The 17,912-nt window shown below is 49.7% G+C and overlaps 1 protein-coding gene across 9 annotated transcripts in view; it reads left to right on the forward strand.

The window, feature by feature from the left end:
• The first annotated feature begins 393 nt into the window (after window positions 1–393).
• NRXN3 (neurexin 3) overlaps window positions 394–17,912 on the forward strand; it is a 1,815,083-nt gene continuing 1,797,564 nt past the window's right edge. For 3 of the 9 annotated variants that reach the window (XM_059890632.1, XM_059890630.1, XM_059890631.1), the window contains exon 1: window positions 400–818. The gene's annotated coding sequence lies outside the window, so the exon portion shown is untranslated. Of the gene's footprint in view, window positions 819–17,912 lie in introns of all 9 variants that reach the window. The other 6 variants (XM_024997815.2, XM_059890629.1, XM_059890636.1 and 3 more) reach the window with 5 other exon arrangements.

Below are 17,912 nucleotides of genomic sequence, written 5' to 3' on the forward strand. Positions count from 1 at the left end.
CTTGCAGGAGAAATGGCTTGGTGTCCTACTTAAAGCCCTAACCCCCATCAGAGACACAGAGGTTGCCATGACTTTGCAAGGAAGAACAACTGCTTGGGGGAAACTGAGGCACACTGGTGGGTCAGGGTCTTCTCCACTCCCTCAGTCTGCAGTGAGACACGTGCATCTTCAGCAGTGAGGAAGTGGCTTAGTCTGCTGAAGCTGTAAATGGAGATTAAGCCATAGATGGGGATTTTTGTCTTCAATTCTCGCTCCAGCTCTAGTGAAGAACCTTCCTAGGCTGGGATGAGCGGAGACATGAGCTCCTGACATGGTCTTCCCGTTGCAGGGGGCTGCAGAGTGCCCCTCCCTGATGAGATCTTCTCAGCTGTTTGCGAAACAGTCGGGGAGGAGGTGGCGGAGCCCGGAACCAGGCAGCCCGCCTGTCTCTTTAAATGCTGGGGTCTGTGTGGGAGAGGGAGGGGCCGGCTCTGGAGTGCGTGAAATTCCTGGGCTGCTCCGGCAGTCTCAGGCTCAGAGCGAAGCCCTACACATCTCCTCTTGCATGCAACTCACTGAGAGGGAGAGGCGAGCGTGTCCTCCCCTCTCGCAGCCGCCAGCATCTCCAGCCACCAAGGACCTGCTTTTTGCACCTCCAACACCCACTCCCTTCTTCCCCGCCACTCCCTCCCAGAAAGAGAGAGAGAGAAAGAAAAAAGGAGACAGAAAGATTCCGGAATTTGAGCCTCTCCAAAGAGGAAACATACCCAGCAAACTCAGTTGATTAAACATCAGACAGACAGACAGACAGACCCCAAATCTTCTGTCCAACTGGAAAGGTAAGATCCGGGGGGGAGAGGAAGGCAGGCAGGGTGTGAAACAACTCAAGCTTCTTGTTCGTTCTGGGGAAGAGGTTGCTCCTGAGAGGGTAGAAGTTTTCAGTTGGGAGCGACCAACCTAGATTTTTTTTTTTTTTTTTTGAAGGCTGGATGGGACAGCCTTGGCTGACCATGGGAATGGCTTTTCAACTGCCTTTCTTTTCCTTCAGTTTCTCCTAGAAGTTGGGTCTTTTGGCTCCAGATGTTGAAAAAGTCAGAGAATGTTTTAGATTTTTAATCTTTTGAAAAGTCTTTCTTCTATTTGTGTGGATTGTTAGTCTGAAATGATGTGTACCTACCACCTCATTTGGGGCAGGTACTTTTTTTTTTTTTTTTGCATTTTATGACCACCTCCCCCTCCTATTATTATTATTTTCTGGGGAAGGGGCTAGATCAAACGAGAAAGAGAAGAAGGGAAGCTCTGAGGATCACAAGAAGACAAAATTGAATTGAGACAGGGATTTCCCTAGCTGTTGAGGAATTGAAGGGTGTGTGTGTGTGTGTGTGTGTGCATGTGTGATATTTTTTGGAAGGGGTGTGAGGAGGTAGATCTTGAGTATGAAGATTCAGGCTGGAGTCCTGTTATTTTGTTGTGGAGGTAGGCATACTCACAGAAGGTGAAATAGGGAGTGTGTGTGTGTGTGTGTGTGCGCACTCCTGTTTGGATCAGTTACAAGGGAATCTTCCTCCTCTGCCTTCCATTTGTTTATATTAATGATTTAGTAGCAGGCTTGCCTGAAAACTTCCACTCTGTGTAAGCACTGTGGGTTTTGCAAGCTCTCAGTGACCTTAAAGCCTGGTTCGATGTATTTTTTACTAGGCATTGTGTTGTTCCCAGAGTTTTAGGTCTTTCCCTCTCTCTCTCTTTTTTAACCAGAAAACTTAGCTGCTCTAGAAACATCATCCTGATGACAAGGGAAAAAAAATCTGCTCCCCCCCCCCCCCACCCTCTATCCCTTCCTAGGCCAGTGATGTAATACCAACCTATGGGCTCGCCTGCTTTGCAGGTGACTTACCCTGTGATTACTTGTTAAAAAAAATAAATTTCTCCCTTCCTCCATTAAATGCATTCTTCTTTGGATTTGGATGTAGAAATATCGTCATGCAGTGAGAAAATTATATTTTTGATAACCATTACTGGGGTTTAGGTAAAGTAGGATTCCTCTTCCCTGATCATTATTAGAAAAATTTTTTTTTTCTTTAAATACAAAGGTCAGAGATCACCCAGAGAGAGCTAGGCTAGGATGGAGCAAGACAGAGTCAGACCAACTAGGAGAACTGGGAAAAGGGGAACGGTCATTTTCCGTCTTGCTCCGGTCATTCCCGCTTGGGGAGATGGTTTGCTTTTACCCCCATGATCCACCCTAACATTCTTAATTCTTCCTTTGCCCTGGGTCCTGTGGATGGCCCTGGAGGGAGAACAATGCTCCTTGTCACACCTGGGGGATTGTGTAGTTTCGGGGGTTAGATGACCGTTTGCCTTTGTGATGAAGGTTCCAATGGAAATTTGAACTCCCAGTGTGCTGGGTGACTTAGTACCCAGGATAGTCTATCTGGGGGCACCTGGAGGTTAGGTCTGGGGAGCCCGAAGAACTAGCCCTTTATGAATTTGCGGTTCTGGGTAGAGCCTCCCTTCATCGTCCAAGGGCTTCTGCGTCGCCTTTCAAGTTAAAATGGTCCTGCTGGTTATGATGGGCAAGTTTACCTAAGGGCTACTGGGTACGTGGCTGAAGGATGGAGGGGAGAGAGGGAGAGACATAGCAAGGCTGGTTTTTCTTTTTTTTTTTAATCTTCTGGCTTAATCTGCCTAAGTCATATTGGGGCGAACGATATTTCAAATGGGTGCTGGTTGTGCAGAGACATTCCTATTGTTTGATTTTTTCCCCCCTTGGTTGGGGAGTGGAGAGTAAGGGCTCTTGGCCCATTTTCTGCAGCCTGGGGTTCATCTGGCGAGTCAGTCTTCCTTCTGGAAGAGGGGGAAAAGGCTGGACGCTGGAAGTTAGCTATTAAAGTGAGCAACAGGGCTGGGTTAATTTTTTCTTTTTTTAAACAACTGGACTGTGCGAATGCCCTTTTCTGGAGCTTTCCGGCCCTTTCTAGTGAAATAATAATTTTCCAAAATTGCTTCCTAAGATGAGGGGGGCAAGAAATCAAAGGGATTCTGGATTTTGAGAGACAACTACGTCTTTGCTTCTCTGGTAGCTCCCTGTTATTCATTATTAGGGGGTTGACGGAGGGCTGGCCTCCTTTTCTGGTTGATTTTAATGCTGCGTTTCTACTGAATATGTTGATGATTTGCTGCTTATATAAGGGAAAGGATGTATCGAGGTGGTTTGAGGCTTGGGGTTTTGAGATCGGCTACTGAGATTGGGTGGCGGTTGATGTATTTGTCGATGTGCATGGTAGGAAGGTCTTTTCTTTTGGGTGGTGGGGGATAAGGGGATGGTTGGAAAATGGTAGATGAGATGCTACAGCAAATGGGGACATGAGGCGAGACAGAGGTGAGCTCGAAAGTCACCGGTTGGCAGAATTTCTGTCCTGTATCCCCCTTTCTCTCGCTCCTAGGGGGAAAAAAATCCATTATCTCTAAAAACACATTATTCTTCAATTGGTCTTTTAGAGAAAAAAGGAGAAGGAGGGGAGGGGTTAATTTGGTGAGGGGGCTTGGTTGTAATTAGCCCACTGCTGCAAAACTGAGATACGGAAACCCATCGGCATCAGCTTTGGGGGCTCAGAGAGGCAGCAGAGGGATGGGGGACGGGTTGTCAGTCTCGGATGCACAGTGGAGCGGTGGGGTTGGCGTTTGGGTATTGTGCGTGTGTGTGTGTCTGTGTCTCTGTGTGCGTGCAATTTTTTCCACCCTACCACCAATGTCCCCTCCATCCTCCCCCAGGTCTGCCATTCTCTTGCTTCCATTTGCACACACCCGCTCTCCCCTACCCCTATTTACCCCCTCCCCCCTTTCCTGGAGTCCTTTCTGCCTGGATGAGAAAATTCTGATTCTGATGGCTCTGCGGCTCTTTTCTTTTTTTTTTTTTGCAACACAACAGTGGTGCGATGGCCTTTCCTACATGCCACACGGATGCAGCCTTCTGATAGGAGCGCTAAGTCGGCACATCTACACACGTACTTTGCACATGCTCTTGCACACACACACACACACACACACACACACACTCCCACAGTCTCAGGCGATCGAGGGCTTGGTTCCATTTGGTTTTCCGGCTCTCCCCACCCCTACCTCCACCATGGCTCCTCTCCACCAGTCTTCATACGGGAAACGCAGTCACGGTACCCCCGTCTTCTCCCTACACCGCCCTCTGCTTTCTTCTCGCCATCCTGCTTTCCCCAATACTGTGGTGTGTCGCAGTTCATGGGATTAGCATGTTGGAGACTCTTTGGGGGAGGGGACTTCATAGGAGGAGGACTGGAATGGGGGTAGATGACATTAATGGGTTTTTTTTTCCCCTTTTGCCAAATAAGCACCCGGTGATAATGATCCAATTTAACCATCCGTGTAATATATGTTTGCGGCACACTGGAGGAAGGTTACCCGGGGAAAGCGGAGTCTGGACTGGGTTACCTCTGGGGAGATTTGATGCCTGGACAATAGAGACACAGATACCTGCCCCCCCATCTCCACACACACATGTGCATGCTCCCACACACACACCCCAACACACAGCTCTGCTCGGTGGCCTGTGTCAAGTCAGAGGGCACGGCAGAATCTCCCAGGGTTGTCGTGGTTTGTTGAGAGGCTGGAGTGATGTCTTTGTCCTACCCAGCTCTCACTCTCCCGGATGATGTCTGATCTTAAATTTCTGGGTGGCCTTTGTGTGGCCTCGCGGTTGGGGTGGGGGTGGGCGGCGCTGGAGGGGTGTTTGTGTTTTGTCAAATGCCCCGTGTGCCTCCAATTGGACAACCTGGATTGTCAACATGGTGCGTGAGGTTGGAGCGGGGGGCTGCCTGCCTGTTTGTGCTGCGTGAGTGTGCTTGTGGGATGCGGACAGTGCGCCTGGCTCTGGGGAGGTGTGGGGGTGACGCTCCCTGACCCTCACTCGTGGGGAGGACGGCAAAGAGCCGAGGTGTTCGGTGGGGGAGACAGGGCGATGGAGTATTCCAGGGAGTTGAGAAGACTGGAGGGGGAGAAGGCGCTCCGTCTCCGGCGGGAAGCCTCGTGAGCCAGCCCGGCTCCCCGGAGCAAGCCCGTGGGTGGGTGTGATCATCGTGGATGACGGGTGGGCGGATGCCGACGGGGTAGGGGGGGGCAAGGGACGAGGTGGGCGAAATTGAGGGTTTCCCTCGCCACCTCAGAAGCCCCGGACAGAGCGCAGAGATCGGCCCTGCCCTCCTGGGCACCAGCCACCCTTGGGCGGCTCGGCCTTGTCGGCGGAGGCTGCAGCCCCAGAGAGCTGCAGTCGCCCTCGGCCGGGATGGCATCTGAGCACCCCCGCCCCCACCCCATAGGCTCCTGGGCTTCGGCTGCCTTGACTACCAGACGCCATTTTCCCTTTTCCTTTGGCTAAAGGTGTGTCTCTCTTTATTAGGAATTATATATGAGATGGGAAAACATTTTTCCTAAGAGAGAGAAGAAAAAAAATCCTCGGAGCAAAATGCTGGTTGTCGGACGTTTCCTATGTCCACACTCCCTTGCCAGGGCTGACCTTGAGCCGTTAGGGAGAAAGGGTTACGTCATTGCCGGAGAAAGGGGACAAATGAGGGGTAGGATGATGACTCGGGGGTGGATTCTTGGGCCAGACACCCAGAGGAGAAGGCTCTTGGGATCCCCCTGCTGCGTTCCCCTTGTATCAGCCTTGAGTGTAGATGCGAGCCTTGCAAAAGTCGAAGTGTCCTTTCCAAAGCTCACTGCCTAGAAATTCGCAGGCCTGATGCCTCGGTTCCTGCTGCCATCAGGCCCGGCCTCCCTCAAGCACCTATCTGCTGGGGGAGGGACCGCCAAGCCTCACTGCAGCTCTGACCCTGGAGGGCACCCCTGGCTGCTCTGCAGATGGCGAGGTGTGACTGGGCCGGCCACAGGTGGCAGTCCCGGGCCTGGGCAGGGCTCTGCAGGGCTCTGCTCCAGTGAGTCCTCCTCCGAGAGGCCTCGCCTAAGGGGCCGTCTGAAATAACACCCTCCCCGATTGCCTGGCCCCTTTCCAGCCCATTTTTCTGCCTTTAATTCTCATCAACTACTCACCACCTAACGCTCCAATACCCACCGGGTGTTAAGGTAATCTTGTCTGTTTCCCCATGGAAGCAGGCTCCATGAGGTCAGGGTCTCTGTCTCTTTGGGTTCGTTGCAGTGTTCTCAGTGCCTAGGACATTTTCTGGCATGTCGGAGGTGCTCAGCAAATATTCGTTGATTGGCAGAAAGAACCATATGGATTTGGCGTTGGGGGTTCTAAGCTTGGAACCTGTCTTCTGGGAGAGCCGAACTTTGCCTCTGGCTGTCCCTGCCTGCAAGTCCAGATCTGCTAGAGGGATTGCAATGTGCAATGTCCAAGTCCGATAGAAAGGTCTTTTCCAGGCCCGGCTGAGTGACGCTGTCTCCTTCATGGTCCCACTAATGCTAGTTGGTTATTGTCATCAAGTTGTAGTAACAGTAATCGTAGTGATATGGCTACCATAGCTGATGTGCTTAATATATACCAAGTTCTGTAAAAGTTCCTTCCTTCTTTTTTTTTGCATTCAGTATCTCTGTTAATTTTCTGCACAGCTCAGTGCAGTATATAGTCAGCCCTCTGTATTCGTGGGCTCTGCATCCTCTGAGATGGAGGGCCAACCATGCTGCATCATTTTATGTAAGAAACCTGATCATCCGCAGATTTTGGTGTCTGAGAGGGATCCTGGAATCAGTACCCCGCAGATACTGAGCGATGACTGTGCTGTGAAACCCTGCCTTTGACAGAGGAGGAGACTGAGACTCAGGTGAAGTAAGAAGGTAAAATGGCAGATCAGGGATTTGAACTCAAATCTTTCTTATCCCAGAGCCCAAGCTTATGACCCTTCTGTTATACTATTAGAGGTAGAAGGGAGATGAGCCATCATCTCATTCAGAACTCTCCAACACAGATGAGAAACCTGAGGCCTAGAGAGATTCAGTGACTTGTCCAGAGTCATATGCCAAGCCTGATGGAGAGACAAAGCTGGAATCCAGGTTTTTTGGCTGTCCGGGCTGTGTTCTTTCTATACCATCGTGCTGGGTCTATGGGACACAGGCTCTTTCTCAAAGAGAATGGTGCTGGAGGCTGCCTGAGATGCCCTCTGAGTTGTCCTTCTTCCTTGGACAGAGTGGGGTGGGCTTTGTGAAGTGAGAGGGAGTAGGTGTGCCTTTAATGGGGGCTGACTATTCCTGCAGAGCTGGAAGGAGAGTAGGGGGAGGCTGGGGGCTGTTCTCCAAGGTCATTAGAGTCGCTGGGTGCGGGTCAAGGTCATGCCCTGAGTGTGCTGGAGGAAGAGGCCCCAGTGGGGGTGCTCTGGGTCCTCAATCTCGTGTAGCTCTGCCCGTCATGGTCAAGCTCAGATGCAGCAGGGGCTCCATTCAAAGTCTGGATCCGAAGACCTGGCAGCTTGTCACCTTCTCCCAGACTGCTAAGCCCTTGCTTCTCAAGAAAGTGAGGTGTGGGGCCAGACACTAGCCTCGCTGTGTTTTGTCTTTGTTTCCAGAGGCTGGCTGGAGAGTGTGAGGTCATGGAATAAGGGAAAGGGCTCTTATTAGTCCCTGTACTCCAATCCTAGGCTTGGACTTGACCTCGATTCAGGAAGGGGTTAGACATCCTAGGCCTGCATGTGTCAGTGTGTGTCTGTCTGTCTGTCTCTCTGTTTGTGTATTTTGGGGCTGGGGAGTGGGAGACCAGAGCAAAGTAGACTCTGAGAAGCTGGGAAGCCTTACCTTCTGCCAGGACCTTGAGACGGGATGGGAAGCTGTTTTTGTGTGACTTTGAGATGGGGTGACCGGTTGCCCTGGTTTGTAGAGACAGGCCCATTTAGGGCTTGGTCCTAGTGTAATATTAGCTTTCAAAAGTGTCCTGGTTTGGATGATAAAATATATGGTCATCCTTCTTTGGGATGACATCACCCACTTTCTGTTCTTGAGATAAAGAAAAGGTGTGCCAGAAAGGGAAATCAAATATTAGGGCAAGAAGGTGCCTAGGAGAAGAGCCTTCCCCCAGAGGTACTTCCTCTTGTCCCCCGTTTCTAAAGGATTAAGACCTTAATCTCCTGACTACTCCTGCTACCAACATGACGACTACTAACCTAACTCCCTTACAACAACTCTTTCTGCTAGCCAGCGTTTGAGTCCTGGCTGTTTGCCAGTTACTATGCTAAGCACTTGACATGCATTGTTCCAGTTAACCTTTCCACCACGTTGTAAGATGGGTACTCTTGACATTTTGGTAAGACAAACAAAGAAACTGAGCCCTAAAGAAGTTAAATAACATGGGCAAGGTCATGCAGGAAGGAAGTGACAAGATCACGTTCAAACCCAATGACCTGCCTCCGATGCTCTGATATTCACACTGGGTCACTGCACGTCTGTGGGCCAGTCCTCTGGTCCACCCACCCACCCCTCCATGTCTGAGAACTTGAGTCTGGGAGCTGACCTGCTTGCTGGGCTGTTGGATCACAACCCTGGGACTTGCTGAAGATGCTGCTGCTGCTCAGTGGCATTAACATGGCTTAGGGACGGGAGGCTGCTGGGGGTCTTTCTGACGGCCTTGAGAGACTCTGTTTCCTGTGGTGACTCAGTTACCTTGGTCAGAAGAGAGAGCTGCAGAGGGAGGCTGTGTTGTTTGATGTATGATGGTGGTGGGTGGGCAGAAGGCAGAGAACCTGCACCCTGTCTGGCTCTGCTTTGCTCTGGGGCCCTGATCCCTGATGGGCCACACTCGTCCTGGCCCTGGCAGTGGGGCTCGCCCCCAGTGGGAGATTCTGGCGAGTGGACAATCAGCTAGCACTTGCTCTTGGCAGAGCATCGTGGTCTGCCACATTTCCTGTAATGGGTGATGTCCTCTTTTGTCTGACAAGGAGGCTGTTGATCAGGAGGGTTAAATAGCTTGTCTAGGACCACACAGGGAGAAGTCGCAGACCTCTGACCCAAGCTTGGGTCTGACCCCAGAATTCCTGCTGTTTCGGAGTCCTTGCCCTGCCTGCTACGCTGAACCCTGGAGCAGAAGTGGTGGGAGCTGGAAGGTCTGAAAAGGGAGGCAGAGGAGGAAATTCAGGTGTTCAGATCAGCCCCTGAGTCTGGGGGCTGAAGAGGGCATCTGGGGCCCATCTCCTGCTCAGCCACCCCTGGGTCTTCTCCCTCCTCCAGCCAGGGGAAGACAGCCACTGAACTCTCAGCTGGATGAGTGCTGGTTCTAGTCTGGAGGGAAGGGGGAGATGGGCCCGTCCACACCTTGCAGAAGTCCCAAAGGAGGTACCTCCTTCTGTAATCATGTCAGACGTCTGTTAGTCACTCAGTCATGTCCAACTCTTTGCGACCCCATGGACTGTAGCCCACCAGGCTCCTCTGTCCATGGGATTCTCCAGCAAGAACACTGGAGTGGATTGCCATGCCCTTCTCCAGGGGATCTTACCCACCTAGGGATCAAACCTGGGTCTCCTGCATTGCAGGCAGATTCTTTACCATCTGAGCCACCTGGGAAGCTGTGATATATGCAATGACACCTGGTTCCCTTCCTTCCCTGTATCAGTGTCTGAGGACCAAGGATTAGATGGGACAGGTGATCGCTCTGCCTAGAGACTGGAAGGGAGGATACACAGTGGTGGGAAGCTGGGATTCCCCGGCTGGAGGACTTCAGGGAGAAGGGGGAATTTTTTTCTTGGTTGAGAAGCAGGGAATAGGAGTAGAGGATTTCTCTCACTCAGGGGATGGTCTGTGGCCCCCAAGCTGAGCTGCATTAGCTTCGTTGCAGTCCCATGAAGACTGTGTTTATTTTTCCAATAATGTGTTAATTAAACATCGATTTCCGGGTGGAAGAAAGGGAATTGGATTGCCAGAGCTAAATGGAGGGAGGAGGATGGGGAGCCGGTGAGAGGGGCCCAGGCTGGAGTCAGCATTCTTCAGCATCACCCCAGGAGGGGTGGCAGGCAGGCAAGGCTGCCTCTCCCCCTGGCCCCACATTTGGAATTTTCAGCTTCCCGAGAGCCTTTAGGAGACACCTTTTCTTCCCTTTGGCTGCCAGAGCAGATGGAGTTGGCTGAACCTTGATTCAAGGGGGGAGAAGCCACCATTCTTCACCTTCTCTAGTATCCTTTTTTTTTTTTTTTTTGAGTGATCCTGTGGCAGGTCTTGTGTTTGGCACTCTACATAGGTTAGCTCATTGGTTTTTAAAGTAAACGCAGGAGTAGTATTTCTTTATACCCCCGCTTTGGAGATGAAAACTGAGGCTCAGAAAAGTTAGGTAGAAAATTCAAGACCAAAGAGGTGGGCAAGCTTGGCAAGAAAAGGGGGGCCCTAGAAGAGTATCTGAGATCCGCAGAATAGCATCAAGGATCCAAGCCCCTCTAAAGGCAAAAAGGAAAAGAATGAAGCAACAGAGAAGGACTTATTTTATCATCAGCTAAGATGGATGGAGCTTTTACTGTGTGCCAGCAACAATGTTAAATGCTTTGCATATACAGTTGTGAGGATTCAGTGAGCAAGTGTTAAATAATGATATTCCCATCATAGAGAGGAGGAAAGTGGGACTTGAAGAGGTTACCTGACTTGCTGAGGTTGCAGAGCTGGTAAATGGTGGAGCTGGAATAAAAATTGGAAGAGAACTTGGGGACCTCTTTGCAGCCTTATTCTTTTGACTCATATACACTGAGGACACGGATGCCCGGTCAGCAAGTCACCTACAACTTCTGGGAGACGGAGACTTGGGTCTTTTAGGATGCATTCTCTGACCAGATTCCAAGCCTCAGAAATCCCAGTCTTGCAATGTGAACCACACTGTCTGTTTCCTTCTTCGCCCATGACCTCTCAGGCCGAGCCTCTGGTGGGTAAAGGCTCTTCTGGGTGCTTGTGGTATTTGGAGTCTGCATTAGTGAACTGGGTGGGAAGGGTAAGTTAGAGCAGTTCTCAGACTTGCCTGCATGTTAGAATTACCATATTAAGATCCTAGACCTATGCAGTCTTAGACTGCAACTCATACCAATTAATCAATCCTTAGGGGTAAGACTCCAGGATCAGTATATTTAGAGCTTCCCAGGTGATCCATCAGACCTGTAAGCTGGTGATTCAGAATAGCTGCTTCAAAGCAGCTGTTGGTAGAATAGGCCAGTTTCTGTTTCCAGAGTTAGGTTAGAAGTGCAGAAGTAATTGGTTTCACATATCTAGTATCCAGTGGGGCAGCCGTTATACTGGTCAATTTTCTTCTCATTGGAACAGCAGCTTTTGGACTTTGGTACGCATCACAATGCCTGGGGAACTCTTACAAAATGCGCGTCTTCAGGCCCCACTGCAGATCTGATGGAAAAGTTCTAGGGTGGCCCAGGAATCTGCTTCAGAAGCAAGCACCTTCTGTGGCTGGGTGAGGTCGTGATACCCGGGGCCAGCCCTCGAGTCCCCCTTGTTTCATGCACGTGATGTCTGTGCATGTGAAGCCCTCTCTCTTTGGAGAGGTGGAAAGGTGAGGACAGGGGATGCTTGTGGTCGCCTGTTGCTCTGTGAGGTCTGGTGTCCCGGGCTCAGGGCTGCCTGTCCGTTGCTAACACGGGAAGGCCTGCTCTCCTGGCTGGGTCCCCGCTCCCCAGGTTAGTGTCCTTGGTTAATGTCCTGCATGCAAGCTGCCCTGAGGGAGTAGAGAATGGTCCCATCCTGGAAACCCTGCAGCCTTCCTTCCTGGGTTTTAACAACAAAAAAATCAGAGTAAATCTCTGGATGACTTGAGGGTTGGGGAGTCTGTCAGCAAAGTGCCCTGAGTCCTCCCCCAGGATTGATGAACAGCTTCTCTAGGGCTCATTTTAAACTTTTCTTCCAAAAACTGTCAAAAAATAGAGAATGGTAAGAGACTCTCAGAGCTGGAAGGGACCTTGGTGATTATGCATGCCAGCATTAATGTTCTCTTCATTGACTCATCCAGCAGGAGTTTATTAAACACCTACTATATCCAGGCACTGTACCAGGTGCTGGGAATACAGCCACATTCAAGAGAGACACTTGGTTTGTCCCTCGGGGAACTTAAACTTGGGTGGAGGGAGCAAATATTAAACAACACAAAGAAATATGTAATTAGAAATGATGAATGCACTGAGAGTTATGGAAATCTAATTTAGAATGATGGGATCAAGGGGTGAAATGATAGCTAAAATTTATTAAGTGTTCAGTATATGTAGATCCTGTTGTCATGGTTTCACATGTATCGCTTAGTCCTCACAATGAGTCTTGGAGGGAGGGAGGTACGGTCATTATTGTTCCCTTGTCACAGATGAGGAAACTGAGCCATGGCGAGGTGTCCAGGCTGGAACTAACACTGAGGTCTGTCTGACCATCTGAACCCTCTCTAACACCCCATCTCTGAGTGGGGAGGTGGCTTGGAAAAAGTGATGTTTGCACAGAGAGCTGAAGGATGAGTTGGGGGTGAAGAAAAACCAGAGAAGTTAAGAAAATGCTGATAATCTTGTCCTCATATGGAACTCTTAGATGCTAAGCACTGTGCAGAATACTTCATGGAAATTATCTCACTGAATGCCTGCAACAGCTTGGAATAGTAGGAATTCTTATTCCCTTCTTTGCAGGCTGGGAAACCAAGGCTTTGAGAGGTCACGTTCACAGACGGTGGACACTCTGAATCCTGCCCTGTTTGGGCTTCTTGCATCTCACCTGTTGGGTGTGCTAATCGTGAACGTGGGGATGACAAGGGGGATTCCTCCAGAGCCCTCAGATCTGCTTGTCCTGGGCCGAGGAGAACCGGAGGAGGGAGAATGCAGGTCCTAGCTGGGGCCTGGCTGCCCTTCTGTGCCGTGAGCCATCTCCAGTTTTCTTCTCTCTGGCAAGAGCCCCAGGCCGGCCTGCTTCTCGGTCTGTGGGTCCAGGAGCCCTTGGCGATGCTTGTCCTCTGTCTCCTTCCCTCCTCCACTTTCCAGCCCCCTGTTGTGATTGGTGAGATGCCTCTCACCTGCAGTTCTACCCTCCCTCCTCTGTCTGGTGCCTCTGTGAATGCCCTTCCTGTGTGTTCACCTGAGGTCCCCTCTGCCCTTGAGTCATGTGGTCCCCCTGGGCCATCTTGAGCTGCTCTACACTGGGCAGATGTGAATCCAGGTGGGAAGAAGGACAGGGACTTGGACCATAAACGTGGTCTAGGGCTACGAGAGAAAGAGACAGGGGATATGAGAAGAAGGAGATGGGTTAGTGGGTCATTGATAAAATAGTAAATTCCTGGAAAGCTTGCCAGGACATGAGAGTTCACATCTTCAGCCTGACCTGCAGGTGAGTGAGCCTGCACAGGTAGACAAGCGCCCCATGAGATGGAGGCTGGATTCACTTCTGGGGATGGCAGGATGGTTCTGGCAAAGCAGGGGGAACACCAGAAGCGAGCAGGCTGGTTTTCCTCTGCGTTTCTGCTAGCCTTGGAGCAATGGGGCTTGCCTGAATGCTGGGCTCTGACTCTGATGAGGCTAACACTTGAAGGCCATTGCTTGACTCCCCAGATGCCTGGAATCAAGACACAAAAGGGAGGGCGGGAAAGCTTTCTCTGAGAAGGGGTGGGATGTGTGGGAGGGAAGAAGTTGGCTCGTGTGTAGGTTGCGAGTTTGGATGACAGTCACTCTTCCTTTTTTGTATATGTGTAGGCCCCCCCCCCTTTTTTTTTAACAACAATTAACTCCTTATAAAAGTGACTTAATGATTTTCTTATTGCAAAATATTGTATGTTCATTAGAGAGCATTTAGAAAATACTGGGGGAAAGCCCCCTGTAAGTCCCCACTCCAAAAATAACCAATAGGAAAATTTCGATATCTATTTTTCCAGCTTAACGTCTAAGCATCCACAATCTAGAGTGTGCTGTTCTGTTTTTAAAGACGTTCATTCACTCATTTAACAAGCACCAATTGAGTGTCCGCTCTGTACCAGGCCCTGAAATCACATTTTGGAGGCTGTCATGCTAGCTCGAGATACACTTAAAGATGCATCGTGAGCACTTTCCCACAACAGCCACTCGTGCTGTTGAGCTTCCAGATTTAGATTTGGGGTGTAATGAGGCAGTTGGCAAATTCTGGCATCTCAGGTCTCATGTCTAAGAAGGAAGGGAAGATTGCTGAGCCTTTATCCTCAGCACAGAAGGCAGGTGCCGTGTTAGACTCCTTGGGAGAGAAGGTGTTCCTTTCTCTAGGCAATAAGGGAGGGACAGACAAGGTTTGGAGGGTGGGAAAAACCCCAGCCTTTTAGTGTTAGAGTCTGGTGTAGGAGCAGAACTCCGGAGGTGGGATGGAGAAGTCTCTGGATTTGGCAGCGTTGAGGGCGAGGAGGGCACTGCCTGGCTGACACTGGCTCTTCTGACCACTGAGCCACATCTAGAATGAGGTCCATGTAGGTGCACTGGATCCATCCCGGCCCAGGGCAGGCAGGAGGAGAGGCGGAACGAGACAGTAACCACAGGGGACGCAGCCAGTCTTCATCTGTTGGCACTGTGCTCCTGCAGACTTTGTCGTGTTTCAGAAAGAAGGGGCCAAGAATCTTTTAGGGAAGCCAGAGGGTTGGTGCTGCTTACAGAATACTTCAGAAGGGCCTGTAGTTTCCCAGGTAGAGCCTGATATGCAGGAACCGGTGTTCATGTTTTCTGGATTTGAGTTTTTATTCCTTTCGCAGCGTGGACATGCCTGGCGCCTCCAGGATCAGTTTTGCTTGATAGTTACCTTCGCAACATCACCGTTTTGTCAGGGACCTGATGGCTTCAGAGCTGCTGTGCTGGTTCCCATTTATGTTTAACTGGCTCTTACTGGGCTGTGACTTGCTCTGGACTGTGCTTGGAGAATTAATTTGCTTTAAGTCCGAAAAGTCAATAGGATACTTTCTGTTGCTGTTCCTTGACATGGAGGTAGAAGCCTTTTTACTAGGAGATCCCCTGTGAGCTGGCAAAACGGGACTTTTCTGACTTGGTGATTTTCCTCCAAGTGGGAGTCTGTATAGGTAGCTGAAAATTGAGCTAGAATATGGGGGATAAAAAGAGCAGGCTGGTGAGGGCGTGATGCTCTCGGGATTCAGGATGGTCTAATTGCTCTGACTTGGCTTCGGGGGGAACCCTAGCCTTGGGGCAGAAGAGCTGTGTGTGAATATTAGCTTTGTCGTTCATAGCCGCATGGCCTTGGACACGCAGCTTTGACGTTTCAGAGGATGGCTGTGAAGGACCTCCTGTATGGCAGGGCTGGCTTGGACGTGTGATTGCTTCTGGATCTGAGGTGGCCCTAAAGTAGCAGGGAGAATGGAGCTCTAGGTCTCTGAGAGGCTGCTTTGTGCTTGCACTGTGTCTAAGCTGCTCTCTTCATGTGCTCTCCAGATCCTTATATGGCCTCTGAGGCAGGTAGCAGTGTCTTCATTCCATTATTGAGATAAATGGAAGCTCAGAGAGGTAAAGACGCTTACCCAAGGCTTCTCAGCAAGTGAATGAGGTGTAAATCCAGTGGTTTCTGATTTCAAAGCCTGCAGTGTCCTGAGTATCAAGACTTGGCAAGGGAAGCATGAGCTTCGGGGTCACACATGCAGATCTAGGGTCAGTTCAGTTCAGTTTCTCAGTTGTGTCCAACCCTTTGCAACCCCATGGACTGCAGCACACCAGGCCTCCCTGTCCATCACCAGCTCCCAGAGTTTACTCAAACTCATGTCCATTGAGTTGGTGATGCCATCCAACCATCTCATCCTCTGTCATCCCCTTCTCCTCCCACCTTCAATCTTTCCCAGCATCAGGGTCTTTTCAGGTGAGTCAGTTCTTCGTATCAGGTGGCTGAAGTATTGGAGTTTCAGCTTCAGCATCAGTCCTTTCAATGAATATTGAGGACTAGGGTAACTCTCTGCTTGTTATTCACTAGCTAAGTATATCCTTCACTTCTAGTACTTCACTTGAACTTAAAACCTCATCGTGATTGCTACCCCAGGGCTACTTCAGAATGAGAAAATCCACAGGTCCAAGGCAGCCCTGGAGCATAGTAGGTCCTTTATAGTTGTTCTCTGAAGCTTCAAAGCCAAGCATCCAAGGGCATATGTGTGTTGATAATAAAGCTAATATTCAAGTGTCATTATCTATAAATCAAAGGTAATAATGTCAGATTTATAGTTGGGGATGGCTCAGAATCAAGTGACCTCTCTGAGGTCATCTAGGAGTTGGTAATGTGATTCAGCCTGGATTAGAACCCTTGTGATCTAACCCACACTGTTTCCCCCTTTCTCTACTACTTTGTGGTCCTGCCTGGTATAAAGGAGCCACAGCCACTGCAATAACCGTGCTGATACTCATTATTTTCTGTTGGTCAGATTCTGCTAATAGGAAGCTTCTGGTGATGGATCAGAGAGGCAAGGAGGTTTTTTTTTTTTTTTATCTTCCTCTTTCCCTCCTAATATGTCTCCCAGGGTTTTTTCTTGGGGAGTAGGAATTGGTGAAATGAGCCTAGGGCTAAGTGGAAAGGTGAGCTGTTAGCAAATACGGTTTGGGGGCCTGTGGGGTAAGTCAAAGCAGGAGGTGAGAGAAATCATCAGATGGCTGGGTAGAACATGCTGGAATCTTTTGTGTGTGCTGTGGATGGAAGGGGAGTCACTAGGAGGTAGTGTTGGGGAACTTGGGCTCACTGTGCGTTCTTAGAATTTTCTGAAGTTTGTATTCAGTAAACTAGTATGTCGGGAGCACCCATGTTGCATGACTGTGCTCCTCACACCCTGTAAGGTTGATATTGTCACCCTCATTTAGGGGTGGAGGGATTAAATTACTCATGACTCCAGGGCTTCCCTTGTGGCTCAGCTGGTAAAGAATCCGCCTGCAAATGTGGGAGACCTGGGTTTGATCCCTGGGTTGGGAAGATCCCCTGGAGAAGGGAAAGGCTACCCACCCCAGTATTCTGGCCTGGAGAATTCCATGGACTGTATAGTCCATGGGGTCACAAAGAGTTGGACACGACTGAGTGACCTTCACTTTCACCCCACCCAGTGAGCCTCTGAACCAGGATTCAAAACAGGGCTACAGGATCCAAAGTTTTTTCATTATAGAAAACTTTTATTTGAGAACCTTGCACTTTCTACATGTTTCACAGACTCTTAAAAGATTCTGGTCTATCCCCACCCTCTGATAGGTGAGGAAACTGAGGCTTAGAGGTCAAATGATTTGACCAAGATCCCACAGTGGGAGGAACCACTTTGAGGTCAAGGTCACGATATCTCCAGGTAATGGTTACTACAAATAAATAAATAAATAGCAGACACCTGGAGTGCCTACCCAGGCAGGAACTGACAAGAAGTGATGGGGCATTAGGGCCACAGTGCTGTAGGCTTGTGTTTAGAGCCTGATCTCAGGTCTGTAGGAAGATTTGGGACAAATCAGGAAACCAAGGCAAATGCCCATACATAAGAGCTAGACATGACTTTGGGCCCTAGATGCTGTGGATGCTCAGGCAACAAGAACAATTGCAGATCTTCTAAGGAGGTAGGGCTCAGCTTACTGAATCGGGAAGGTGCAGGGTGCCATGCATTGAGTTACTGGCCCTGTGGTTGTTATGATCTGGATTTCTTAAGGCCTGATACATGGTCTCTGGAATCAGACTGACCCATACATGAATGTGGGTGAATCTGTTCTCAATACAGACTTTGGTCAAGTTACTTCCCCTCTCTGAGTCTCAGGTTTGTCATTTATAAAACAAAGTCATAGCCACGCCACTGCTTAGTTGGGAATATTAAGTGAGGAGTTGTGGTTTGACCACTCAGTTTAGGGCTCTCAGAATTAATTATGTGTCTGGTCTGAACCTCTCACTTGAGCTCAGACTTGTATACCCACCAGCTTGATCATAAACTGCCTATTTGTTTAATACTATTTCAACTCAAATTGATATGCTTTAACATCTTTTGATCAAACCTCCTGTCCCCA

The sequence above is a fragment of the Bos taurus genome, chromosome 10 (genome assembly GCF_002263795.3).
Source record: "Bos taurus isolate L1 Dominette 01449 registration number 42190680 breed Hereford chromosome 10, ARS-UCD2.0, whole genome shotgun sequence".
In the NCBI taxonomy this organism is placed as follows: Eukaryota; Metazoa; Chordata; class Mammalia; order Artiodactyla; family Bovidae; genus Bos; species Bos taurus.